The sequence below is a fragment of the Acinonyx jubatus genome, chromosome C1 (genome assembly GCF_027475565.1).
Source record: "Acinonyx jubatus isolate Ajub_Pintada_27869175 chromosome C1, VMU_Ajub_asm_v1.0, whole genome shotgun sequence".
NCBI classification, from domain to species: domain Eukaryota; kingdom Metazoa; phylum Chordata; class Mammalia; order Carnivora; family Felidae; genus Acinonyx; species Acinonyx jubatus.
Window position 1 is genome coordinate 212,714,085 of NC_069381.1, and position 26,958 is coordinate 212,741,042.

Here is a 26,958-nt window from a genome sequence, read left to right on the forward strand (position 1 = left end):
GCGCATCTAGATCTGCTCGGTGCCAGGGACCACGACCCCGGGGGCGCCCGGCGACCGGGACCCCATTCTCCGGGCTGGCGCCGGGAGGAGGAAGAGGAGGAGGCACCGAGGCCAGGTCCCCGCCGGGGGTAGGAGAGCCGCGGCGCCACCCCCCGCCGGCACGCTCTCTCCCGGGCGGGCCTCCCGCGGCCCCGGCACAGCCCCGCCCCTGCAAACCACACCCGGCTCCGGCCTCCCGGAGGCCCCGTCGGCCCCGCCCCCTTCACGCTCGCCCCACCCCCGGCCTCCGGCGACAACGGCTTGGCCACGCCCCCCCTAATTATCCACATTCCGTCCCCCGGCCTCTCGGCTGCCACAGCGAGGTCCGCCCCTCCATGTTGGCCCGCCCCCTACTTATTCCTACCCCGCCCCGGCCTAGCAGCCGCCTGGGCTAAACCCCGCCCCCACGGCCTCGGGGGAGCGGGGGTCCCGGGGGTCCACACCCCGCCCCTGCCTCTGGCCCCCCCCGGCCCCATGATCGGCCACGCCCCCTCCGCTCTTGCCCCGCCTCCGTCCGATAGGCCTGCGGAGGCCTGCTCCCTGCTCCCCCTCCCTGTCCCCCTTTCTCCCTCACTCCCCGTCTCCCAGGTAGCCTCGGCTCAGGCACCGCCCTACCCGCGGAGACCACCCCTCCCCTCCGAGCCCGGGTCCCCGCCTCGCGCGCCCCGCCCCCGCTCCCGCCCCCGCCCTCGCGGCCCCGCCCCGGCGCGGGGACCACCCTCCGCCCGCGGAGGCGCGGGCCGAGCGCTCGGGGCACTCTCGGCGGTCCCGGCCGTTCGCCGCCGCCGCGCGGAGATTCGCGCGGAGATTCCGCGGAGCCGCGCGCGTCCCCGGCCGGGCTGAGCTCCCAGACCGCGACGAGAGCCGCAGGAGCCCGCGGGGACGCAGTGCGAGCCAGGTAAGCTGGCGGCAGCCCGGCCGTCCCCTGCGGGCCGCTCCCGCCCCGCGCCCGGCCTCGCTCCCGCGGCGCCTGCCGGGGCTCGGCGGGCTCGCACCCTCGTGGGCGCCGATCGCTCGCCCGTCGCCTGAGTTCGGAGCTCCGGCTGCCTGGGCACGGCCGGCGCCGGGAGGCTTCGGGAAGACTCGCGCCCCTGGCCGCCTCCTGGGCTCCCGAGTCACCCCGGCGCAGGCGGCCGGGCCGGGGTTCCGGGCGCCGAGCCGCTGTCGGAGCCCCCCTCTCCTGGCCCTGGCGCCTCCCAGGCAGGCCCTGCGGGGTGGCCCGGCTCGGTGACCGCACGCGTCCCCGGGGCGCCCCCTCGCGCGGCCCTGGGGAGGAGAGGGGGCGCGCGGTCCCGGGTTAAACTTGTTGGTGACAATGCATATTTCAACTTCGGAGATCCCTCGTTTTAGGATGGAAATGAAAATCCCGGGTTCTGGCCCGGCTGTCCGGTGAGCGAGCAGCCGCGCGAGCTGATCGCGCGGGCGGCCGGCGGGTGGGGACGGCCGGGAGAGAGGCACGTTGTTCTCCCAAGTGATGTTTCCCGGGAAGCCGGCTCCGCGCTGCGGATTGGTGGTGCCCGGGAGTGCGGGCGGCTCCTGGCCCGCGGCCGCTCCTGCAGCCGGGGGACCAGGCCGGCGCTGGCCCTTCCCCGGGGTGCCGGGCGGCGCGCGGGCGGCGGGCCCTCTACGTGCCGAGAGGCCGGGGAAGTCTCCCGGCCAGTGAGATTCAAGAAGGGGACGTTGGGCTGGATTTTATTCGTGCTGATTCTTGGCAAGTTAATGCAGCAGATTTGCACTGGGTCCTCCATCAGTAATAAGTTCGTGTAACTTTTGATCACAAAAGCAGTATATGCTTTGGGTAGAAAACGTAATGAAGAGAAACAGAAACAGTAAAACAGAAACCATCCGTGATCGCACTCTTCCTACCTGCCTTCAATGTTTACATTCTTGGGGTCACAGGCTTGCCGATTTAATGAGTAAGTTACCACTGGAGCCTCTCCTGCGTAAATCAAAGTAATCGCTTTATGCGACTCTACCCTTCCCCACCCTTCCAAGTGTGATGGTCTCTGAACACCAAAGTTTGGGCTTATTGGCCTGGCTCCCTTCTCAGCTGGCCACGGGTTCCCTTCCTGCAGGCCTGAGGTGGAGAGAGAGGGCGCAGTCAGCTTAGAACACTGGGTAAGACTTGATTGGCCTGGTGCCTCTCCACCTTCCCCTGTGGTTTTGGTTCCTTGCCTTGTAATAATGAACGTAATGATTCTCAATCTGCTTCTCAGGCCACCATAAAAATTAATGGGTGGTTTGCAAAGCGTTTTGACATTCTTGGATGGACAGCGGCTGTACTTTAAGGGGCTAGGGAGCATTTTGCTGTTCCACGTTGCTGTCGTCATCAAATAAAAACAGTCTACCTCCCACCTGGCCGCCCTGACCAGGAAACAGTCTCTACTGATGTCCGGTGGAGCCTGGAGAACGTTCCCGGCTCCCTGCTCAGTGCATTCTGTCCAACAGGTCGGGGAGGGGGCGGGGGCTTGGAAGGAGACAGCACCCCCCCAATCCGCCTCCTCGCTCTGCTTTCCGCATGTGGGTGGATGTGGGGAGGGTGAGGGGAGACTGACATTAAGTGGGCCCCCCGTTGCACAGGCCCCGTGCCTGTCCATCTGTGGAATGCCAAGGCCACGCTGATCCCAGAAGGAACAGTTAGTTCTGGGAGGACTCAGAAAGTGAACAAACCTGGCTTCCTAGGGATTTGTCTTACAGCTCGCTTGTTTACTAAACGAACAATGAGCAGCTCAGATCTGCGGTGCCGGAGAAGCTTCTGTGAGCTTTAGTTTTTTTCCTGTTGTTCCAAGACGCAGGCCCCACACTTTGTGGCCTTTGAAAACAATTACTAGGGACTCGGACCTGGTGTGCGAAGCCCGCGTGGGGAGCGGTGCACGCACGTTGCCTTTTGTTCCCCCGGCAGAGAAACCACGGTGGCAGAGCCTCTCTGTAGGCCGGTCTGCAGGGCGCCTGTTTGTCATTTGATAGTTTCGTGTGTTTATTGTTGCTACCACCAGCACTTTGATCTGCCCAAGGTCTAGCTGATCGCAGCCCAGACACAGGGGGATTTCCAGAAGGACCCAGAATGAGGGCTGGACGAATTGCAGCTAAGTGTCCTTAACTGGGCCGTCTGCCAATTAGTGTTGTGCTCTTAATTTTCTCGGTGGAGGGAGGAAGAGGCAGTCTTCCTGAATTTTCTCCCTTGCTGTTGTTTGCTAACTTGATTTCTGGTTACCCAGCAGCCTGGAATTACTTTCCTGCGGCTGCTGGTGCAGACTTTTTTCTTATTCTAATGGCTTCTAGTCCGTCGATAAGGTATGCTAATGTGAATGGGGTTTACGCCCTTGGGTCCTGGGAGGCCGCTCCCACATTTAAATCTTCAGATCGCAGCCAGTTCCTTGGGGGAGGAGGCCCCCTGGCTTCCCTCAGCTTCTTAGGGGAAGCCCTTGACCCAAACAAGGTTAAGAATCCCTGAGTTCGACCCTTGCCGACCTCATGCCGGGCTCCACGCAAATGTCTGTGGCTCCCTGTTTAGGGCATCAGCCTTGTTTTGACTGAGTAGAAGCTGCTGTTGTAGCGAGCGGGCCTTGGGCCAGCCACGTGGGTTTTCCTTAGGTCTGTTATTTTCAAATTCAACACCTGAACCGGGCAGTGCTGTGACTTTTCTTCCGAGAACTGGAGTCAGGCCCCCGGGATATTTTCGAAGGCCCTGGAGATGCACACTGGGGCATCTTTGCCCCGAGGTCACTGCCTGACAACCCAGTTACTGGGAAAAGGGTCACCGAGCAGCTGCCTAGACATCACCCAGAGTGCTCTGGCTGGCTTTGCTCCTGGCCCAGAGGGGAGCCCGGGGTCTTTCAGTGTTTACACTCAGCTCCCAGGACTCTGCCTCCTCCGGCCTCCCCAGCTATTGGCACAATAGAAGCCCCACCTTCCGCCTTCACCCTCCGCGGGAGGGACAGAAAAATAATTCACCGAGTCCCCGAACACCCAGGGCACAGTCCCGCGACTTATTCAGGATCTCTCAGGAAGCCTGAGGCTGCTTTTCAGTGGGCCCTGGGGCATCCGTGTGTTACGTAACAGCACCTGGTGCCATCTGGCCGCACGTCTTAAGGGAGAGGATGTCAGTATTCGGCCTTTCGAAGGAAGAGAATGCAGAAGGTATTTTAGAAATAAAGGGGTGTGTTTCAGGGAGGGAAGGGTGATTCCCCACCCGGGGCATCACGGCCCCCCATCCGCCAGGTGACCCAGTGCCCGCCCGAACCAAACGCTCAGTAAGCGAGTAAGATTTCAGGAAGTAGAGAGGTGGGCTGGGTTCGCCTAATTGAAGTTGAAATTTGGGGCGGTTTGGGGGCAAGAAGGGCTTACGAAGCCTCGGGCCTGGAGTGCACGCTTAAAAATCCCTCCAGACACTGCGAGGGGTTCCATTTTACAAGGAAGCTACGAGAATTTAAGCAGCTCTCACAACACAGTCGTCCAAAAAGTGCTTGAGCTGAGAAATCAGCCTATATCTGCCTGAGCCCAGAGCTCGTGATCGCATCTCCCAGTGTGCTAAAATGAAAGGCATTCATACCTTTGGGTCACATGAAGCCACGCACAGGAAAATAGCAGAGTCCCTGCCTCCCTTGCACAATTCTAAAAAAGCTTGCACTCTGAAGGTGAGACATCTCTAAAACCCGTAAAAATCTCTGCAGCCTAAATGGAAGGCAGCCGGTTGGCACCTTTATTCCCCGGGGTTGGGGGGGGGGGGTGGGGAGCGAGCTGTGTCCCGCCCTGTCCGCAGGGTCAAGGTTGATTTCTTTGGAAGACTGAGGTTTTGAAGTTGGGGTAACTCCGACAGGAGCCACCGTGAAATCTGTTCTGGTACCAGGAAGCGAGGGTATTCCGGGCAGATGAGGTCACTAGAACAAGGTAAAGATTATGGGAAGTCTGTTAAGTCAATGTAAGATAAGGATTCCGCCTTCCGTGTCGTAATCAAATAAATGACATGCCCCGCGATTATGCTTATCTGCTCATTAAAAGCTTGTCTCTGGAGAAACTCTCTGCTGGTTCCTGTTAGCCCCACTCCTCTGAACGAATTGAGAAGAAAACTTCCCGTGCAAGGCTTCTGTGGTTCCAGAATTCCTGGTATTCATTTCTCCTCTGTCTTCCTCTTTCCCCCAGTCTGTGGGACTGAGGCAGGAAACCCTGTCCCATTTTTAGGAACACGCAAGCCTGCTCTGGTCCCCAGGCCTGGAGGGAACAGAGGTGTCCTTTGCCGGCCCGCCGGGGCCTGTGCTCCACTGAAAACCCCACTCTCCGAGGAAAGGAACAAAGAGCCTTTCTGGCGGCACCTGCCGGTTAGGGTGCTGTCGTGTAAACACCCCCTCTGGCACCAGCTGCGGCACTAAATGTCGCACAACCTGCGGGAGCCAGTGGGAGCCGGCTGCAGCCCGCCTTCCGTTGCACTGAGCCTCCGCAGCCGGCCCCCTTACCGAGTGGGGGAACCCGTGACCCAGTCGCCCGGCTTCTGCCCGGACCGCGTGTGCCCGGCAGCTGGGCCGGGAGAGGACGTGGATGTCGCTGGTAGCCTGATTTCGGCCAGCCTCAAAACGTACTGGACGTTGAAATCTCCTGGGAGATTTTGTAAAAATCCACCTTCGCCAGCCTGGTGCCCGGTGGAATCCAGATCTCTGAGGGTGGGGCCCAGACACGGGCAGTTTCTACAAACTCCCCGTGAGAATCCCCGTTCTACTCTAGTACTCAGGGCTCCACTCCGCCGAGGTTGGGGAATTTGTAGGAAGGACTGGAGATGTGGTTTGGGACCGGGTGGGGCAGACCCGGTATTTGAGGCCAGGGAAGGTTTTTAGGGCCAGGTTCTTGGAAGGGCAGCCAGAGGTCCCCGATCTTTCCAGTTGCCATTTGGAGACCTTACTCCGTTGGCCCTTTCCTTCCGTGGGTGGCGATCAGCATACTTCCTGGTGGTGCCTTGGTCTCTCCCGCTGGTCTAGAACAGAGAAGGGTGTTCGTGGACAAAGGGATCGGGATCAAGCCAGGAGGCCTGTCCTTGGGGCGATCGCTTCTTGGGTGGGTTTTTGAAGAGCTGATTTTAAAGCAGAGTGCCAGAGTCGAGAGGAGCTTCCCAGGACCACCCAAGCGAAGAAAGGAGAAACTAAGGGCTTTGTGAGTCTGAGCTTGGTTACACACATAATCTGATTATTTGTTCTCTATCATCATTAGCAGCCAAATTATTTTAAAACCGCGAGAGCTCCTTGGGAGACAGCAAGCACGTGGGAAGGGGGGAGCGTCCTTGAACTTCTGAGCCAGGCTTGTTAGCAGGCCTGTTAGCAGGAAGAGGGAAGCTAGATCCCCGGGATGCAGAATTGGAGGAGGTGTCCCTGGGGTTGTTCCCTTACAGGGTGATGAGACGAGGAGGACCGGTTGAGAGGTTGAGAGCGCCGACTGGGGCCTCGTTTCCTTAGGGTTGAGCCCATGAATGTGGAACAGCTCACTGGAGACTTTGAGTGTGAGCTGGGGCCCCTGGAAGCACGCTTCGGGTCACCCCATGAAGATGGGGCAGGAAAGCCAAGGGGGAGGAGGAAAGAAGCTGCTGGAAGCGGGAGACCATGCAGGCTCTGTGTCCCACCGAGCCGGGCAGAAGATGGGGTGTAGAGGAAGGGGGTTGAGAGCCTGACAAACAGGGTGGTTGTGGGGTTGATCAGAGAAGCAACATCAGGAAGACAGGGGGCCCCTGGGTTTGGCTTGTTAGACCCGTGTGATTGTGGTGGTTGGAAGCTTCTAGAAAAAAATCGAGAACACCGAGCGTGGACCACTGAGAAGAATGTTAGCGGTAAAAGAAATAGGACTGTCGTTTGATGGTGTTGAGACAAGAGGGACCCAGGGCTGGGTCAGAGGGCCTGCGATGCTCCAGGGCAATGAGTGGGTGAGTGGCCCCAGGTCCCCTGAGGGAAGGAAGGAGATGGTTGTGGGTGGTTGTCATCGGGAAGAACAGGTTACAGAAGACTTCCCCAAATGCCTTTTCGCCCTGTGCTCATCTGGCTCGTTTTTTTGCTCGCCTTTGGGGGGTGCTGGCTGGGGGACTCCTGGGTGCAGGCCCCTTCTCGAGAACCCCTTCCTGGGTCCCCAAGATGGGGAGCTGACCCTGCTCCCTGCATGTCTGTTGACCCGCTAGGCTGGACACTGCTCAGCACCGGTTACACTTGATCGCCACACCTTCCGTGCACAGACAGTGTGTCCCCTGCATGTGGGAACTGACAGGTGGAGAGAGGGGTGACCAAGCTGAACACTCAAGGTGGTGACCTCCCGTATAACCATTTGGGGAGCACATTAACGTTCTCTTCTTAGACATCTTAACAGTTCAAAACGCACACTGGGTGGCGAAAGTAATTTCTGGCTTTTAAGAATTCTGGCCTGTGAATGGTAATCAGCTTACTCGGAAATGTCGAGTGGCACCTCTGTCACTCTGCCATTTAACGTTTCATTCAGCGAGGCTCACCCCACCTTTGCTTACCCATTTTCCGCTACTGCCCCAAATTCAAATTGAAAGGATTTGAATTTTTAATAGGTTTTGAATACAAAGAAGTAAGTGGAATATGCTAACGCTGCACATGCGTTCGACTCTCTGTTTCTTATGACCCTGAGAATCGTGGCTTTGAGAAGTGGTATCACATATCTGTACGTGTCCTTTGGGCGAATGGAAAGTCAAGGCGCTGTGTTGAAATTTCACTGGAAACCGTCACTGGAGCTGATACAATAATACGTGTAAATAACTCACGTAAAGTGCCGGAATCGCTCAGTTGACGGCGCGGAGGTCCACGGTCACAGTCAACACGGTCGTCTGCTCTGGTCTGGTCTCCCTTTTCCTCTCCGTCGCCCCCATCCCGAATACCCCTCGCGGAAGTTGGGCTCTTTGTTTTTCCCCCTTTGTGGTTTCAGAAATCAGTGTTCAAGACGTTTACAGGAGAAAAGCTCTGTCCCTCAGAGTCCTGGTGTCCTGGCGACACCTGTTGGATATTTTACCTTTGTAGTGCCGGATGAGGAAACCGCACTGTCCCATTTTGTTCACGTTTCAGGCCCTCGTCAGAGGGTGCTGGCTCAGGGTGACGTCTCGGGAGATCGGACACTGGCTGTACATCCAAAGTGAATTTCTTCGAGTTCATGCAGCGCACATGTTTTGCTCGTATTTTATTAGAACCATCTATGATTTCAGGACTGTTCACCTGGGGACAAGTGTATGCTGGTCACAGAGACAGGTGCCTGAAGGACCTTCTCTGCTCCGTAATCAGGGCTGTGGCGGATGCTGGCAGTCACAGGTGGTATAGTGACTGTGGGAAGAAAGGAAAAGGCCACCAGGAGTTCATTTTCTCCAGGTGTGAGCCTTGTCCTTTCCCTCACTTGTATTTTATTTGTAAATATCTTAAGAGCCCGAGAAATTCAGTTTCAGGTAATATGACATTTAGATGCTCATCTCTCGGAACTGTAGTTACTGTTTGAAAGGGATACACACACACACACGCACGCGCACACACTTGAAATACTCCTATCCACCTTTTAACATGGAGATTTTTCTGTGGTTTCAAGTATTCATCGGGCTTTTCCTCCTTGTCAGGCACTGTGCCGAGTCTCCTATAAATGGCCTTTTCTTTTCAGTCAATTAGGAAACAGCCTGACTTGCACAAGCGAAAGTCACACGTGCTTCAAGGAAAATCTTCAAGGAAAATGAAGAATGAAGCGACTAGCCACCTATCTTGTTCTTCCAGCCCTGTTCTTTGTACACAAGCTGCTGTCCGGGAACAGAAATAGGTGAAACTTAAGTTTTTCACAGACCGGAATCCGGGAAGTTCCTCTTTGCTGTGGCGTCTCCCATGACTCGGGGCGCACCTGGGGTTTCTCAGTCCCATGCATCTGTCCGTGTCTGGAACGTGGGCTTTTCTGTTTACTTCTGATTTTGACACTGGACAACTTCGAGACCCGGCTTTCTTGTCTGGGAAAGGGTGGTGTAGTGCTTACTTCTGGGAGCTGGGAGATGTCGACGCGGAGGTGTGGATTTTACCGCATCAGCCCTGTACCTATCCTGGGAGGTTTTTGTGACCGTGGCCTCTTTTGAGTCCTGTGTGCACTGCAGGTTTTTCTTAAATACCGAGTAAATAGAGATTCTTTGGTGATGTTTCGCCATCTGAATTAAACCGGAGTGCAGGGCTTCGATATTTTTAGGTGTTCAGTCTGACCTTTGGACCGCGTACAGGCGGAGACTGATGGCGTGATGTATTGGTAGATGTCTAAATAAGGATCACTTCCCCAATCCTTGCCCCATTCCTCAAATTTCTGGGAGCAGGAGGAAATGGGAGGGATACAGTCAGCAGGTTGTGCCCCAGGCTCAGACCTGGGCTGGATTGTGGCTCTGGCTGGTCTCACGTGCGGGGGGACCAGCAGCCGGTCCCTGGTGGCCGCTGAGCCTGCGTTTTAAAAGGCCTGACCTGCCCGGACTACCCTGGGGGCTGCGAGTGGGGGGACTGAGAAACGAGTTGTGTTTAATGCAAGTACTTTCTAGATAAACACATTTTTCTGGAGGAGTTTATTGTGATTTTTCCTTCTTTTCTCTTTAAAAAAAAAAAAAAGACCTCTCCCCCTGAGGTTTTTAAATTAGTCAAGTAATCATATGTTCGTCTTAGAAACACTAGAAAACGTGGGGCACCTGGGTGGCTCAGTCGGTTAAGCATTCAACTCTTGATTTCAGCTCAGGTCGTGATCTCAGCGTTTGTGAGTTCGAGCTCCTTGTCAGCCTGCTTGGGATTCTCTCTCTCCTCTCTCCACCCTGCCCTGCTCGTGCATGCTCCTTCCCTCCCTCTCTCTCTCTCTCTCTCTCTCTCTCTATCTCTCTCTCTCTCCCCTCTCAAAATCAATAAAAGTAAACTTAAAAAAATATATTATAAGATGCAAAAGGAGAAAAAAGTTCACATCACTGGAAGTCAGCCACTCACGATAACCACTCTGGTGTGGACAGGATATTTTTCTTAGGGTCTGTCTGACGTCTTCAGAGGTCAAGTCCAAGCCCTTGCAAACAGAGCAGCATGGTAGAGTGGGGACTTGTTCAGTGCGCACCTGATGCGTAGCAAGTCCTTATTTTTGAATGAACTCTATGCTTTTGAAAAACTGCTTTTTACCTAAAATTGTTGCTGACGTATTTTCACAGCAGCAAACACAGACTTGGACCCCCAAATGACCGTCAGATTTGTACGGGAGGTACCCTCTTTAACAAATCCTTGTTCAGAGACCATTTCCAGCTCCTCTGAAATTATAAACAGTACTACAGTGAACATCTCCATACACACATCTTTCTTTCAATACATGTTTTTCCTTTGGATGAATTTTTTACCACTATTGTGCTCAAATTCTCCAGAGGACTTCTAATTCTATTAACGGTTGGACAAATGTGTAATCGCTACTCAGAGAAACACCTCCAAAGGCAGTGACCTAGAGAAGAGTTTCTACATCCTATTCATGCAACCGGGTGAACTTTAAGACCAGCCTTAGACCTGCCGGTACCCCAAACCCTCATGCTCTGCATTGTGAGCTTTTGGGGGTGGGCTTGGAAACGCACACCTGAATTTTAGGATGTGCACTTACACGTGGGTTTCAAAAACATTAACATCTGGGGGGAAGTGTGCGTCTGAGGACACAGGAGGAGTTTCTGTCGGAGGTCCTAGGGGCCCCCTCCGCCCTGGAAAGGAGTGACTGATGATTTCCTCGCCGGCTGCTTCAGGAACTGTCATTGCTAGGGCCCCCCCCCCGGCCCCCAGGGCCATGTCATTCTGGGCACGGGGGTGATTTGTGGGGCGGTGTCTCTGATCAGCTGTGACGAGACGGACTGCGGTTGGATCTGGTGGGTCTGGCCCAGGGCAGCGCCCCAGACTTGGTTTTCAACTTCCAGGTTCATTAAGAGGAGAAAGTGCTTGCTGCCTTCCACGGACAGTGAGGCTGTCCTTTTGATTCCTAACCGCGGTCTGCTGTCACAGGACTTCTTCGTTCTGGCAAGAGAGGAAGACTACATTCGGGGTGGAATGTGTTTTGGCCTGTGTCCTCAGCGTGGCTTTGCAACGGGGGCCTGGCTGCCTCCTCTTGGCACAGCCGCGGCCATGAGTCACTGCTCACCTATTGTAACATGAGGCAGCACTGTGGAGGCTGACGGGAAGGCCTGGGGACAGCTCCTTCGCTCTGGTTATTTGTTCTCGGTGGAGTTTGGGGGGCGGGGAGCCCCTAGACTGGGCCTGAGCACTGAGCCTTTTGTAACTCTCCGGGGCACTGTCCCTGGCCCTGTTCCCCCCCCCCCCCGCCCCGATTAGCTGTTGTTTGACTCAAAGTCCTTCATTCCCTCACTCACACTGACCCTGCTGTGTGCCAGGCAGGAGGCTGGAGAAACCACTGGAGGAGGCCTCTGTCTAGGGAAGTGGCCACCAGAGTACAGGAGGAGAGGTCAGGGTTCGCGAGGTTAGGGAAGTGGCCACCAGTGTACAGGAGACGAGGTTAGGGAAGTGGCCACCAGAGTACAGGAAGAGAGGTCAGGGCTCACGAGGTTAGGGAAGTGGCCACCAGTACAGGAGGAGAGGTCAGGGTTCACGAGCTGTGCTGGGGGATCAGGACACTAGGTGAGAGACAAAGAACTGGGCAGGCGCCTGCAGGGGACTTGGGGGCGGGGGCAGTGGTTGGTTGGGTGAGTACAGGAAATCAAAGGAGGTGACTGCTTTCTGGGAGACCCTGGCGGGGGATGCCAGGGGCAGGTGGCTGGATGGAACAGTCCTTCTGGGCTTCATTCAGCTTTGAACTTCCAGGCCCTGGAAAAACTTGATTAAACTTGTGGGCATGACTTGAAGGGGGTCTGACACCCTCCCCTCACCCCGGATCACCTCCTCACAGCCCTCCTCTCCCCACCTGGGACTCCCGTGACCCTGCCGGGTGACCGGCCACTTCTCCCTCCCGACCTATTAGGAAAGTCTCCTAAAATCAGCCAACTAAATGACCACTCTGCGCGGGGTTGCATTACCTTTGTTAACAGGAATGACACAGGAAGCTAAGGCAGCTGTCAGATTAGTAAGAGAGCCACAGCATTTTTGTGTTCCAGAAAGGAAGAGGTATTGAGGAAGAAGGGGAGGTCTTTCAGCAGAAGCAACATCAGAGGGACCCTGTGACGGAGATCAGAGCACCTCTCCTGGGTCGCTTGTCTCCGACGTGTGCACCCAGGCCGTGGCGCACAGGGGCATCAGGGTGAGCCCTGGCTTTCCTGGTCAGGCCCAACCCCCCAGGCCAGGCCATCCTTCCCCTCCTGACAGCCCCCTCCAGGGACCGCAGCAGCCTGAGCCGCTGAGAGGCCGTGGCTTTGCTGACCGTCCAGCGGATTTCTGTGTTTAACCCACGTTGACCTGGCTAATCCCGGTTCCACTTGGGGGGAAACTTCAGTACAGCCTTCTGTCCCAGGAGGACAACCCGCCATCCTCAACGTGCTCGGGGTAAAACCGTTACTTTTTCAAGGTTAAAAGAACAACTGAAAAGCTGGAACATGATGTCACAAACACCGCTTTTTTGTCATTAGTGGAATTGTCAAGAAATTGGCTGCTGGCTAAATTGGGAGTCTGATTATTTTTCTGGGAAGGAGCCGGGTTATTTTGATGAGCAGGAAAAGAGAGAGAATGGCAGTGATCCCCTGGGGGGGGTGGTGGGCAGGGGGTGCGCAGAGGCTGGGAGTAACAGGTAAGCGAGGCAGGCAGGACACAATGCCGAATTATGGCTGAGCAGACGACTGGGACTCAGGCACTCGGGGGGGAAAAACCTGAGCGAGTGTGACTTCGAATACGTCAGGTGGTTTGTGGTTGTCCTTTGCCTTCGGGTTTTAGTGCCGGGAATTGCAAATAGGCAGTCAGGGCTGGAGGGGAGCGCCCAGAAGTAAGCAGTAGTCGTTTGGATGTGTACAGGGGCGGGTGAGGGCTGGGGTGGTCGTCACCGGTCTCCCCCCAGCCCCCTCCACTGTCTTGCACAAAACAAGTAATCTGTACACTGAAACTGTTGTGGGAGAGGAGAGGAGAGACAAGCGGTAGCTACCTCCCCCTGCACCTGCCCCTGCAGGCAGCGAAACCGTTTGCTCCCGACTTACCAATGAGGACACTGAGGCCAAGAGACTCATGGATGTGTCCGTGGACCCTACGAGGACCTGGAAATACCAGGCAGTGAGGAGTTTTACGTGGTGCCCGTGCCTGGATGTGAACTGACGGGGCTGTTTGCCGAGGCCCTTGACCGCGGGGCTCCCCGTGTGATGGTTGTGGATAGCAGAGTGGAGGGGCTCAGATCGCTGAAAATGACCGCCCCAGACGTGTCCCTGGAGGACGGATGTTCACGGGTGCTTCTGGGCTCAGCACCGAAGCAGGGTTAACTCGCTTTGACTACATGTCAGGGGCCGTGTGCTTCTCCCCAGCCCCCACCCCCGCCGCGCTTGTGTTAAACACCGGCTTCTCATTCTCAGTCTCCCGTCCACACCCTGGGGCGGGGGGCGGGGGCTGTGTCTTTGATTCCCATATCTTGCTTTGAATTGTAAGGATACTCAGAAACTTTGGAAACCAAAGTCATTTCCCTGGACGTTCTTGCATAACACAGACACGTTATGCATATGTTAGTAGTGAGGGTTAATCGTAGTAGAAGAGAGGTCAGTAACACTTGCTCTGTGCCATCCCACGGCTTCACGGCTTTCCCAAAAACCTCTTTGTCCTCACGACCCGCGACGGGAGGACTCTTGCCATCTCTGTGGAGCGGGGAAACTGAGGCACCGGGAGGGTAAAGGACCTGGCGGAGCTGTGAGTGCAGAAGCAGATTTGAATCCAGGCTGTCGTGCTACACTGCTCTGCCCCCCCCCTCCCCCCAGCTGGGTGCCCGGGGCAGGGAACCCCCCAGGGCAAGCGAGGTGATTTCCGGAACCAGACCAGGGAGCAGCGTGGGGGCAGTGCTGTGGGCACACAGGCAAGATGACGTCTCAGGCGAGATGGGCATGGGCAGGTGACAGCCAGGTGGGTAGTCTGGACCGTTCCAGTCCACCAGCAGGAGCCAAGGGTGGAGCAGCCCCTAACGCTGGGAGGTTGGGGACCTGGGCAGGAGAGAGTGTCCACATTCCCTCCCGACTGCGCCCTCACTTGGCAAGCCCACGTGAGCCCTCCCGCTGTGCCGTGTGGCCGTGTGACCATTTCCCTCTCGTTCCCATCGAAGGTGGCACTTGGCAAGAGGTACACCACATCGGGCACCGTACGGAGCTCTCCATTGAGATAATCGGGAATCGTGGATCTTCACAGCCCTGAGCGGTAGGTGTTCAGACAGCAGTCTTTGTACCCGAGAGGTCTGCCCTCAGATATCCCCCATTTTGGGGTGCCTTTCTGAATGGCCATTATCCGTTGAACTAAGAATCAGCACAGTACGAGAAGCCCCCTGCCCAGATGGGTGAAGGAGCCCCTGCTTTTCCTGCCACCCTTGGAGAACCCCCGGTGGGGCTTCCCTCCATTAGGTGGTGGCGGCCACGCCCAGGGCCACCTGGTCCTCCATAACCTGGCCGCCACCGATGGGATGAATGGTAGGCAGGCCCCCTCTGGGTTGTAGTCGCCCAGAAATCTGGAACTCAGGTTAGCTTGGTGGTAGAGGTGATGACTGATGGAAAGTTCCAGAATGTTGGCACGCAGAGGGAATAAATGGAAATGGCAGCATCAGTCGGACCATGGCGGGGGGGGGGGGGGGGGGGGGGGATGTGTGGTTACAGTTGGTTTTCACAGTGGGGCCTTCCAGACATAGTCACGTGATCAGGGCCTAGAGCCAGGTGGACCCTGAGCTATTCTCTTTGTTCTTTAAGTATTTAGTTTTTTTCCTTTTCTCTTTTTCCCTCTTTCTTCCCTCTTATTTTCTAGTTAGCTTCTGGTATTACTGCATTGGGGCTCAATAAAGGCCTCAGGAATGCTTCCAGTATTTTCGAGTATTCCTTGGTTACTTGCACCGCAATTGCGTTTTCTCCAGGACAGGGAGTTTGACGCAGGTCGATGAGATTAAGCTCCTCAATGATGTTGTGGTTTATGTCGGGTTTCATTTAGGTTGGGTTTATGTGGTTTATGTGTGTTCCGCGTGTGGGCCCATCGGATTTCGAGAGCTGGGCTCACGTTCCTGGAGGTGACCGCGGTTCCGCCGTTTTCTCTGGATGACCGCTAACGGTTTCGGTGAGCATGATAACCAGATCCTTTTGCCACTTTGCGGTTTTCGTTTTGTCAGTGTAAAATTCCTCTTTTGTGTGTGTTCAACATTTCCGGTCCCGTTTTCTGGGTCGTTTTGTTTCTGATGGATTTCACGCCGCGCGTAAGCCATTCGCTGGCGGATGGACCGCCGCTGGCTTTGTCGCCACCTGATCTGAAGAGTTGGCGTCTCGGCCCACTTGGCAAGCTCCTTCTTCCGGACGCGGGGGTTACACCAAGTCCCGGGGCTCTGGTCTACTTAGCTCGAAACGACACGGAGAGCGTTCCCGCCGAGGTCACCTGACGTGTGTCGGGACTGCCTGCGGTTTTCGTGGACTGTGCCCCGTGGGCCACGTGAGAGGCTTGGCCGAGCTCCCGTCCGCCACCCCTCCTCTCGTTGGGGCCCCCGGCCCAGTTTTCACCGAGACGCGTGACTTGTGTGTTGTTGGGTCCGCCGATCCTGTCACCCGGGTTTCGCTGTGTGAAGATTCTAATTAGTTGGGTTTTCCAGTCCTGTGTGCGTCTGCTTTTGGTTTGGGGTTTGGTTTAATGCCTTCATCTGGGGGTGCCTCTGGGGTGTGGCGAGGGTCTAGGTCCCAGCCCCTGCCCCGGTGCTCAGAAGCCCCCTTCTCTGTATTTGGGACGTGGCGTTGATATGTGTGCTGGTGGGTTTCTGTGGGACTCCACAGTCGCGTCACGTCCCGCGCGCGCTGACGTCAGCTGTGAGCCGTGTGGCTCTGTGACTCCGGGCGTCCCCCTTGTTCTAACCGTCCATCCATCCATCCATCCATCCATCCATTCGTTGATTCCCCCAGCGAATGCACACTGGTGGCTTCAGCCTGCTGGGCACGGTTCACCCCACGGCCTTTGCGTTTTCCCAAGAACTGGAAATACGATCTGGCCTGCAGGTCCCCGAGGCCTTCCTGGCTTTGCAGAGTCAGCCTAAGCTTTTCGGTGTGGCCTGCTTCCGGGGACTGGCAGGCTGGTCTCCGAGCAGTTGGATCTCCGACCTCCCCTTCCTGCATCCGCCAGGCCCGGCCCCCAGATTCCACGGTGGTCCCCTAAGTGATGCGCGTCCGTACCCCTGGGCTTTGCTTTTGCTGCTTCCTGCCCCATGGGACCCTCTGCCTGAGGCCTTAAGGCTACATGGCTGCCCCACCCCCACCCCCAAACAGGGACCCTCGGCGCCTTACGTCTCAGTGCAGCTGCACTGGTCAGAACTCAGAAGTCGCCAGCATTAGCACCGAGCCCGGCACAGGCAGCATCCTTACTTTTGTTTTTAAGTTTACTCATTTTGAGGCGGGGGGGGGGGGGGGGGGGGCGGGGGAGGGACAGAGAGAGAGAGGGAAAGAAAGAATCCCAAGCAAGCTTCACTGTCAGCGCAGAGCCCGACATGGGGCTTCATCCTGGGAACCGTGAGATCGTGACCTGAGCTGAAAACAAACGCCAGACGCTCAACCGTCTGAGCCCCCCAGGCTCCCCACTTTTCCTAGAAGAAAAACCTCAGCAGATTTAAATTTTTTTTTTAGTGTTTATTTATTTTTGAGAGAGAGAGAGAGACAGAGCACAAGCAGGGGAGGGGCAGGGAGAGAGGGAGACACAGAATCCGAAGCAGGCTCCAGGCTCCGAGCTGTCAGCACCGAGCCTGACGCGGGGCTCGAACTCACAGAGCGCGAGATCATGATCTAAGCCGAAGTCAGATGTTTAACTGACTGAGCCCCCCCGCCCCCCAGGCATCCCCGAACCTCAGCAGGTCTAGAATATCACCTGTGAGGATTACAAACATGCTCAGGTCCCTTCCCTAGAGAGTTAGTTGGCCTGGGGCTGGGGTCTCTGCGTCTCTAAATTTAAAAGCATCCTAAGGTGACTGTAGGCCCAGCGGAGACGGAAAATCACCAGGTTAAAGTGACCCCTCCCCCGTGGGAATACACGTCTTGGTTCTCATTCCCAAGATGGTGTTTTTTCTAAACTTTTCGCGTGCCTAAATCTGTATTGTACGAATAATAAGTGCTTTTGTAGCCATTCCAAGTACTACGGACACGTAGAAGGTGAAAAGTGAGTCTCGGCTCCAGGGCCTTGGCTGCGTTCCTCGGGCAAGTGACCTTGACTGCCCTTGACCTCTCAGGCCGATTCCACTGAGCCGACCTGCATCGCTGGGGTTTCTGTGTCTGGATTACCAAGTGCTGTTCAGGTACAGTTTTCTTTTTTTGTTTGTTAGCTTCGGGGAGCAGGGTCACTTTTGTCACGTAAAACAAGGGGAGTGGACGTTCTTTTTTTTTTGTTGTCCCCCCCCCCCCCCACCCCCCCCCCCCCCCCCCGCTGCTTCAGACCCGTCTTGCGGGTACCAGGCCCGACTCGCAAGGAGTTTGGCGCGTGTCGTCGTCGGGTGTGGCCAGACGCGAATTTCTTCAGAAACAACAAGAGGAAACAAAAGAGGCTGTTGTGTACGACCTTCCTCTCTTACAAGCTTTAACTTCTTTTTCATTGTGAACACAACCAAAAAAACCCCGCCTGATACGAAACTTGCCATCGTAATGGTGTTTAAGTGTAGAGTTCAGTAGTGTAAAGCGTGTTCACACGATCGTGCAACAGATCTCCACAACTTTTTTGCATCTTGCAAAAGCGAAACGTACACTAAACCTCCCCGTTTCTCACCCCCCATGCCCCGCCGCCCCCGGGGACCACCTTTCCACCCCGATTCTACTGACTGTGTTAGATACGCCCTCCGATGCGTGGAATCATCCAGTGTGTGTCCGTCTGTGACGGGCTTATTTCACTCAGCGCGGCGTCGTCCGGGTTCATCCGCGCTGTAGCGTGTGACCGGATCTCTTTTCCCTTTCAAGGCAGAACAACGTTCCACTGTGAGGACAGACCCCGTCTACTTCACGCGTTCGTCCACCCGCGGACATGTGGTTGCACTTCTTGGCTCTTGAGCGTAATGCTGCTCTGAACCTGGGTGTGCAAAAATACCTCTCAAGACCCTCAAGACCCTGCTTTCCGTTATTTTGGGTGTATTCCCAGAGGTGGGATTGCTGGATCCTATCGGTGGTTCTCGTTTTAATTTCTTTGTTAAGTTAATTTATTTTGTTTTATTTATTTTTTGTTTATTTAGTTTTGAGAGAGAGGGAGACAGACAGTGTGAGCAGGAGAGGGGCAGAGAGAGAGGGAGACACAGAATCCGAAGCAACCTCCAGGCTCCGAGCTGTCAGCACAGAGCCCCACGCGGGGCTCGAACTCACAGGCTGCAAGATCGTGACCTGAGCTGAAGTCAGACACTTGACCGACTGAGCCACCCAGGTGCCCCTAAAGCTAATTAATTTTAGAGAGACAAGAGACAGAGAGGGTGAACAGAAGAGGGGCAGAGAGAGAGGGAGGGAGAGAATCCCAAGCAGGCTCCACGCTGCCAGCACAGAGTCCAACACAGGGCTCAAACTCACGACCGGCAAGATCATGACCTGAGCCGAAACCAAGGGTCGGACCCTTAAGCGACTGAGCCCCCCAGGCGCCCCCTAGTTTTAACTTTCCGAAGCACTGCCATCCTGTTTTCACGACGGCTGTACCTTTTTCCATTCTCCGCACCAGGACGCCAGTGTCCCGGGTTCTCCTGTTTTCTGTTTCTGTATGTTTGATCGGAGCCGCGCTCATGCAAGTCAAGTGATACCGGGGGGTTATGATTTGCCCTCAGTGATTTTTGACATGGAGTATCTTTTCATGTGCTTGTTGGCGGGTCTGCGGTTTCCAAGTGGCATTTATTTACTTAGATTTTCCATAAAGTGCTTTTGACAAACCCTTTTATAGGTACACTTTATGGGCACACACGGCTTGTGGTAAAGACGAAAACTCTAGTGAATCGTCCTGTGTGTCCTCCCATCACACAGTAGATTGGGGGGGTTTCTTTCTTTCTTTCTTTCTTACTTTCTTTCTTTCTTTCTCTCTTTCTTTCTTTCTTTCTTTCTTTCTTTCTTTCTTTCTTTCTCCCTTTCTTTCTTTCTTTCTTTCTTTCTTCTTTCTTCCTTCCTTTCTCTTGTAAGAGAGAGCACGAGCTTGAGCAGGGGAGGGGTAGAGAGAAATGGAGAGAGACTCCCAAGCAGGCTCTACATGCCAGCACAGAGCCTGATGTGGGGCTCGAACCCCCACAAACCATGAGATCATGACTGGAGCTGAAATCAAGAGTCGGAAGCTCAACCCGCTGAGCCAGCCAGGCGCCCGGGAACCTTATTTCTGAATAGACCACTTAGAAGAGGAGTTTCTTCGTGAAACCAGGGAACAAGCCTTCCCCTGGCATCGCTCCCAGAGAGCCACCTTCCTTCCCCCTTGCAGATTATTTAAAGAACCTATGTAACGAAAGTCCATTGCAATGAGTAACCTCTAAAACACCCATGTGTCCTCAGGGACCTGGAATCTGAGACTAAAGGCCACCCAGTGACTGCAAAGCTTGGCCCTTCATTGTCTCTTCTGTTTAGGAGGGATCCATGCTAATCATAGATTTAGAAAACGCAGCCTACGGAAGAAATGAAAACTCCTCTGACTCCCGGTGGCTCCCTCCCTGCGAGATAAATCACTAGGACGTTCTCAGAAGTAGGGCCCATCGTGCTCAGTCCTGCAAACCTGCCTTTTCACTCCGCGGCCGTGGGAACAGCGTTTTCTGGCCGCACTGACGTCACCGCGTGCCATTCGGCGACATTGTCGCCCCGGCGTCAGGTGGAATGCTGTCTTCCGGGCGGTGTTCCTGGTGGAACCCTTGACGACCCCTGAGTTGACCGCCCCCTCCTGTGCGTGCCCGGCCAGTCTTGCCCTCTGGACGGGTGCCCTCCCTTGGCATAAGTCCTTCAGCACTCTGTCCGTCCTGAAGTCAAGCCAGCGAGGCATTGGTGACCACGCTTTACGTGGCAGGCACCGGTCTGGGAGCCATTCTAGCTTTGGGAGAAGAAATACACAGTTTGAGCCTTCTGGAACAGACAGGAAATGCTTTCTCACACTTCCCTCAGCCCTCCTGCCCTTTCTACAGCCTGGATTTGGGGCGACTGCAGGGGGCGCTGCCCCCGTGGACTGCGAGCCCTTTGCCACGTGTTTTTCCAGGTCTAGGTTGACAGGTGCGGTTGGGAGACTTCTCCTGAGCCTCTGACAAGGAATGTTTTCCGTTATCGTGGGTCAGCGCCTCGCCAGCCCCGGGAACACTCATTCAGAGATCCCCGAGAATGGTGACCGTGGCCCCCGGTGCTCCCCGTGAGATACTTCGTTGGGCAGAGCAGGCGGGGTGGCTCAGCCTGTGGACGCACGGCTCTAAGCTGCCAGTGATCCTGACTCACAACTTGGAGGTGGGCACCTCTGGGATCTTCGGCCTGTCTGGGCCCCGAGGCTCCTGCCTTGGTGATGGGCTGGCCCTGTATGTCAGCGTGGCCCTTGGGTGCTCGAGGAGACTGGGGCTCCTTCCCTCACTGGCATGGGATTTCCTGGCTCAGAAAAAACTCAGGGATTCGTGGCTGGGCACAGCTTCTCCAGCTTCTCTCTACCTCCTCCCTCCCCGTGGCGCCCCGTGTGTTCACTGGGTGGTGTTGGGGTGCTTTTTGGCTGACGAGTGGGAGGCGGGAGGGAGTTAGGTGGGTCCTAGCCCACACTGGAGGGGATACAGTTCATCTTTAGCCAGGGCAGGCCTGCCGTCTGGGACACGTGGCGATTTGTAACGGGGATAATCATAAAGCTCACCCTGATTGCAGGCGTGTGTGGCATCCTCCGGGCACACATCTTGGCCTTGCCCCTGGGGATAGGCCGCGCGTGGCCCAGCCAGCAGCTGCCTGGCACTTTGCGGAGTTTGGGGCCTGGAAAGGGGAAGGCCGGGGGGTAGGGTGCAGGAGCTGAACTGTCACCACCCCGAGGAGCCTCGGGCCACAAGACTAAATGTCATGTGGTGTCCTGGAACAGAAGAAAGACACCGGGGAGAAACCCAGGGAATCTGGGTAAAGAACGGACTTGGTTAATTATAATGTATCTGCGTCAGGTACGTTGGACAAATGCGCCCACCTCACGCGAGAGGTCAGTCACCGGGGAACCCGGGTGTTGGGCAGTAGAGGGCAACTCCCTGCGTTTTCTCCCCAGCTTTTCTATAAACCTAAATCTAGTCTGAAAAGAAAGTTCATCTTTAAGAATAGACAAGAAGAGCGGCAGAGAAGCGAGTGGGCAACGGCGGGCTGGCCGGGCTGGCCCTCTGCCCCCGTGTCTGCGACGCCTCCGCCACGGTCGGTGTCAGCATGAGGGTGTCCTGCCGATGCCGGCCAGTGGTACCGGGTGCCCCCTGCCAGGAGGAGCCCGGGGCCCCCCGCACCCCGGCCAGAAACGGCCCTTCTCTACAAAGCCAAGTGCAGTGGGCCCGGACCGCTGTGGGTCAGGCCGTGGCCTGTCTCTCTCCGTCAGCACATTCTTTGTTCTCTCCCGGACCAGACGTTTAGAGGTGAGCTGCTCTCCTGGCCAGTGAGGCAGCTGGCTTCTAAACACAAACACGGATCATCTTTTTGCCAGGTGAACTTGAGAAAGGTAGCAGAGCAGCAGAGACAATGGGCCCGTTTATAAGCTGCTCTGAAAATCGGAGTCCAGAACATTGGGCTTCGTAGCGAGCACAGGTGTTGGGGGCCAGAGCCCCGCTGGTCCTGTTAGCATCTCGGGGTCGATGCACGGAAAACAGGGTGAGATTGTCTCTCGTCTGTGTGCACAGAGTACACACGGCCGCTCTGAAGGGTGTGCTCCTTGAGATGTTTTTGGTTTATGCAGTGAGTCGGGGTTCAGGGAGCAAGCAATGTTACATTCCAGCTGCACACGCGTACGCACACACACACACGCACAGGCTCACAGGCACAGAGTTTGGAGTCTTAGGCAAGAAGTCTTTCCTCCAGGACCCACCTCGAGGAGGGCGGGTGGACAGAATGCTAGTCTCCGGCTGGACCCGACGTCTCCCTGCCCAGCGCTTCTCAGATCTTAGGTGCCCCGGAATCACCCCGGGATCTTGTTAAAATGCAGATTCTGGCACAGAGGGCCTGGGGTAGGTGCATTTCTGACCGGAGACTGCGCTTTGAGTGGCCGGGGCCTCCGCGATCAGCAGAGTCTCAGTCTGGGCTCTGGGCTGGCGGTGGCGTGGCATTAGGGAAAAGTGGACTTGTGCTTCACGCTTTGGGGCCGGGGCTGAAATTTTGCCAGAAGGGTGAACTGGGAGATACGCCTGACCGTGCGTGGAGGGACAAGATTCGGCGAGAAGGAGACGAGGAGGTGGCAGGGGGGTAGGAGCAGTAGGCTTGAGAGCGTCCCAGGGGGCCTGTGTGTGTGCCCCTGGGGTGCCGTCATCGAGAATGACAGCTGTGAACACTTCTGTGGCGCTGACCGTGGGCTTGGTGCTGTTCCAAGTGCTTCGCACATGCTGTTCATTCCCCACGGCAGCCCCGTGAGGTGGGCCCCGTTTGTGCCTGTTTTTTGAAAGATATGAGCGTTTCTGCTGCCCGCTGAAGCCCTGCAGGTAAGAGAGGGTGGGAGCTGGGCCCCTGAATGCTGGGGGGTCCAACGTCTGCTTGGAGGTGCTCAGGTGGGACAGGTGGCCTTTCCCGGCCGATGCGTCAGCACTCACGCGCATCAAAGCTCTCGGGCCCTGCACTGGGTCAGTGCCAGCCACCTGGGAGCTTCTGGACTCCACCCTGCTCAGGGACGAGCACTGGGGCCCCGAGGGCTCCCGGGAGGCGACCTAGAGCCGGGAGGGCGCCTTTAGGGTCCTGACTGCACCGGGGACCCCTTCACGGCTGGCCGGGCTTTCCAGAAGGTCCTTCCCCTGGCCTCCCTTTGCTTCTCAAACCCGGGTGTGTGTCTCTCCATCCCCGACTGAGACTGGCGGCACTTTGCAGCTCAAAACCACAACCTTCCCCATCCAGTCTGGAAGAAGCTTGTCCAGATTCCTTACATGCTTAAGGTATGTGAGGGAAAACACATTTTCTGGTCCCTTCTCTGGTAGTAACAGGCAGTGCGGTTTCTCCCGGAGAAGGCCTGGTGTTTAGGGGGCTGGACTTCCAGAAGTCTTTTCTCCCTTGGGTCCCTTCCTCCCTCTCAAGATGCTGTCGGGCTGCGGGACAGGCGTCCGGAGAACAAGGCGACCGCCACCGCCATGGGCCTGGCAGGGGGTTCGCTCTGCTGCCCGAAGCAGTTTTGTCTCCCTCACACGATCCATTTATGGTTGGCGTTTCTTCACGCCATCTGGAGAGGCGCTTCGTTCACCCATTCACTCAACATCCGCTTGAGAGCCGGCTCTGACCAGGGTGCGGAGGGCTGGCCCAAATGCACGGTCCCAGGCGCCGTCTCTCCTCTCAGCCCAGACGCACTGGCCCGCAAACCCCGGAGGTCAGGCTGGCACACGCTCAGGCCACTTGTGCCCGCCGACCAGTGCCGACCCGTGCGGGAACTCTGGCTGGGCTGGTTCCCTTGCTGCAGACGGCACGTCTCTCTTCTGTAAGCCTGCGTAGAAAGTTCTTTTGTTCGGCAATATTGGCATGACTGAATCGATGCTGCAGCCAAACAGGATGTGGTCTGGGTGGCTCCCAGCTTCCAGCCATCGGTGGTTCTTGTTTGCAGTTGCCTCAGGAGGTAACACCCACGGCCACCGCCCGCCACGGGGGAGCACAGGGCACTTCAAGGCCCTGGAGGGGAGCCTCCGGTCTGATGCAGGGAGACTGAGTTCTGCAGCGCCTCTGACCCCGCCTTTAACTGCAGGGAAGGGAGTGGGGGGAAGACGCGCGGGGCCAGTTCTGAGTCATAATCCAGCCTTGGAGGAGAAGGCTTCCAGGTAGAGCTTGGAGGCCTTTGAACTTAGTTTGCTGGGAGGGGAGACGAGGACTTCCAGGTGGGCCTCCCTTCTAGGTCGAAGCTGGTCTGTTTCTTTGCAGGGCGGGGTGAACAGGAGGCGGCTGTAGTGTGCGGGGCACCTGTCCTCCCTCTTCCATGAGGTGCCAGAAGGCCGGTGCCGTGGTCCCTAAATCTTGAGAAGATACAAAGAACGCTTTGGGGGATGAACAGGAAGTCACAAACGCAATGAGCGCCTGTATAGACCTGTAGCCACTACCCAGTCCAAGACATAGAACTTTACCTTTGAGGTCCCCGGCCCCTCCCCCCGTGCCAGTGTGTTTTATCCAAGATAGCGTAAGCGTTCAAGTGGCCCCTAACCTGAACTTTGTGGTTTTCCCCTGCTATTTATAGTCTTTCCACATTAGCCAGTAAACATTGGGTCCTTAAGCACTGCCCTCTGGTTTTCACATCCGTAATGTTTGTATTGATGGAAGCATGCACGTTCTGTTTGAGGCTGGCTGACCCTAATAGGGTCCCCAGTCATCCCCACCTGGGATCCACGCCCTTGGCTCATCCCTCCCCCTGGTGTGGCTGACCCGGCAACCTGCTTCAGATAGGATTCTTCCGGTGATGGGTGCCATTTAATGATTAGGTTACCTAGATTCTAACTGCTGGATAACAGCCTTTATCTCTTGCTTGCTTTGATAAGGTAGGATGCCATACAGAGAAGCCCACTTGGCGAGGACCCAAGGCTTTCGGTCCAGTAGCCAGCAAGGGGTTGAATGGCGCCAGTAAGTACGTGAGCATGGACGGGGGGCCTCCAGATGAGCCCCTAGCCCTGGCTGACGTCCTGAGTGTAGCCTGACGTCACAGCTGAGCCACATCTGGATCCCCGACTGCAGAAACCACAAACTAGTAAACATGTGTAGTGTGGGGTCATTTGTTACGCAGCGCTGGCTAACTGATGTGTATTCTTCTGAGAGTTCCTTTCTGGCTGCGCAGCATGTCCCTGAGGTTCACCTGTGCTGTGATAACATATAGCTGTAGTTTATTGACTTTTACCGCACTGTGGTTTTCCACTGTATGTTAATACCCTAGTTTACTTACTCGCGGGCACCAGAGCGCGTTCACAGCCCTTGCTGTTACAGCCTGCATGCAGATGCCCGTCTCTGGGAGCCGTCTAGCAAGGGGCCGGCGTCACTTCCCGCAAGCACTGTTCCGGGTCGTTCGGTTTGCTCCACATCACCACCATCGTCCCATGTTGTGTGACTTTTCATTTTGGGAGGAGGTCTGATGGAAGGGAGAGGGCATCTGATTTGCTTTAATTTATGCTTTCATGACTATAGCTAATATATTAATGTTTATTGGCTTTTCTGGTTTCTTCCGAGGTGAAGGTCCCTTTCAGGGTTTTTAACCCATTTTCCTTATTGGATTGCAGGATATCTTTGAATTTTGCTGGAGAATGAAACTTTCTTGGCTTTGAGTGTTGCAAGGGTTGTTTCCCAGTTTGTTACTGGGCCACAGGGGCGTTAACAGTCCCAATAACGTACATTCTGAAACCTCTCCCGAGGGGATAATCTGCAGCATTGCTTTGGAGGGTTCCACTTCTGGCCTGTGGTCCAGTCTCCGGGCCATGGCTGTGCCTGTGAAATTAGGCTCCTGGTCTGGGAGTACTTTCCTGTCCAAGGAGCTCCTGTCAGTCTCTGTCATTCTAGAGAAATCCATGAGTCAGTGCTGGGACCCGAGTTCCATGTGCGCCGCCCCCCCCCCCTCCCCCCGGCAGGTCTAAATCCGCATTTTTCTCTGCGGTCCAGATTGCTCCGCATGTGGGTCTGGGGAGAATGTGCCCCGCGTGTTTAGAACAAGTGCATTCCTGGAGAAAGTTAACGTTAGAGAAAGCGGCTACATTTCCTGCCATTCAGTGGCAGTGGCAGTTGGCTTGTGTTTGTTTGCACAAGGATTTTTCTGGTAACAATCTGTAGTCTGTCTCTGGTGGAATGGGAGGCGAAGTCATGATTTTGGGGATGGAGGTGATCTGTTTCCATGGCGATCTTTGTTGCCGGAGAGCGGCTGTGTGTTTGTGAGCTCTTGCAGATGATGCAGGAATGGAAAAATATTAATGGAAACAACCCTTTTCTCCAGCCGGCAAGAATTATTTTATTTTTTAACAAAGTTCTGTAGTGGGAAGTTACTATCTGGGAGCGCGCCTCTTTGTTGGTGAAGTCTGGCAGGAGTGGCCCTGGCGGGCTTGGCCGCTGGTTGCCCTCCTTCTCCCACCTCTCCCCTTGAAGCGAGCCTTCTTGGGAAGTCCCATCTGGCACAGCCTGGAGTGGCCACCCCGTCACCCCCCACCCCTGTAGGGGTGCTAGGTTTAGCAAGTAAAAATGCACGACATCCAGCTATATTTGACTGTTTGGGACATACTTACGCTAACAAAATTGTTCGCTGCGGATTCGAAATTCACATTTAATGGGATGTCTCTGGAGATCCAGCGTGTGTTCTCTGCCGATCCCATGCCCCCTGAGCCCCGGCTGTGCTTGGCAATCCTGGATCTTGGTCTCTCGTGGTGCCTGGGCCTCTCCCAGGTACGGAGAGGGCATCACCTGCTCGTGGCCGATGGCTTGTGGCACCTGGGGACACACCTTTGGCTTCCCCAGCTTGGCTCCATCCTCCTGCCGGCCGCTGTGGGCACCGAGCTGAGGCTGGGAGTCACAGAGATGCCTTAGGGCTCACGGCCTGTCCAGCGGCGGCGGGTAGCTCGTAAACGCAGAGTCGGGTCTGCCTGCTGGAAGGCGCAGGAGCGAGAGAGCCTGGAGACATGTAGCACCTTCTGGAGAGCCAGAGTGCCCATCAGACTCACCCCCAGGGAACAGGGAGGAGCTCA

The 26,958-nt window shown here is 56.0% G+C and overlaps 1 protein-coding gene across 3 annotated transcripts in view; it reads left to right on the top strand.

Annotated features, from left to right (window-relative positions):
• The first annotated feature begins 799 nt into the window (after nucleotides 1–799).
• The window catches only part of SH3BP4 (SH3 domain binding protein 4), an 85,904-nt gene continuing 59,745 nt past the window's right edge, over nucleotides 800–26,958 (top strand). The window contains exons 1-2 of one of the 3 annotated variants that reach the window (XM_027047071.2): nucleotides 800–937; nucleotides 14,263–14,354. The gene's annotated coding sequence lies outside the window, so the exon portion shown is untranslated. The remainder of the gene's footprint in view (nucleotides 938–14,262; nucleotides 14,355–26,958) is intronic. The other 2 variants (XM_027047070.2, XM_027047074.2) reach the window with 2 other exon arrangements.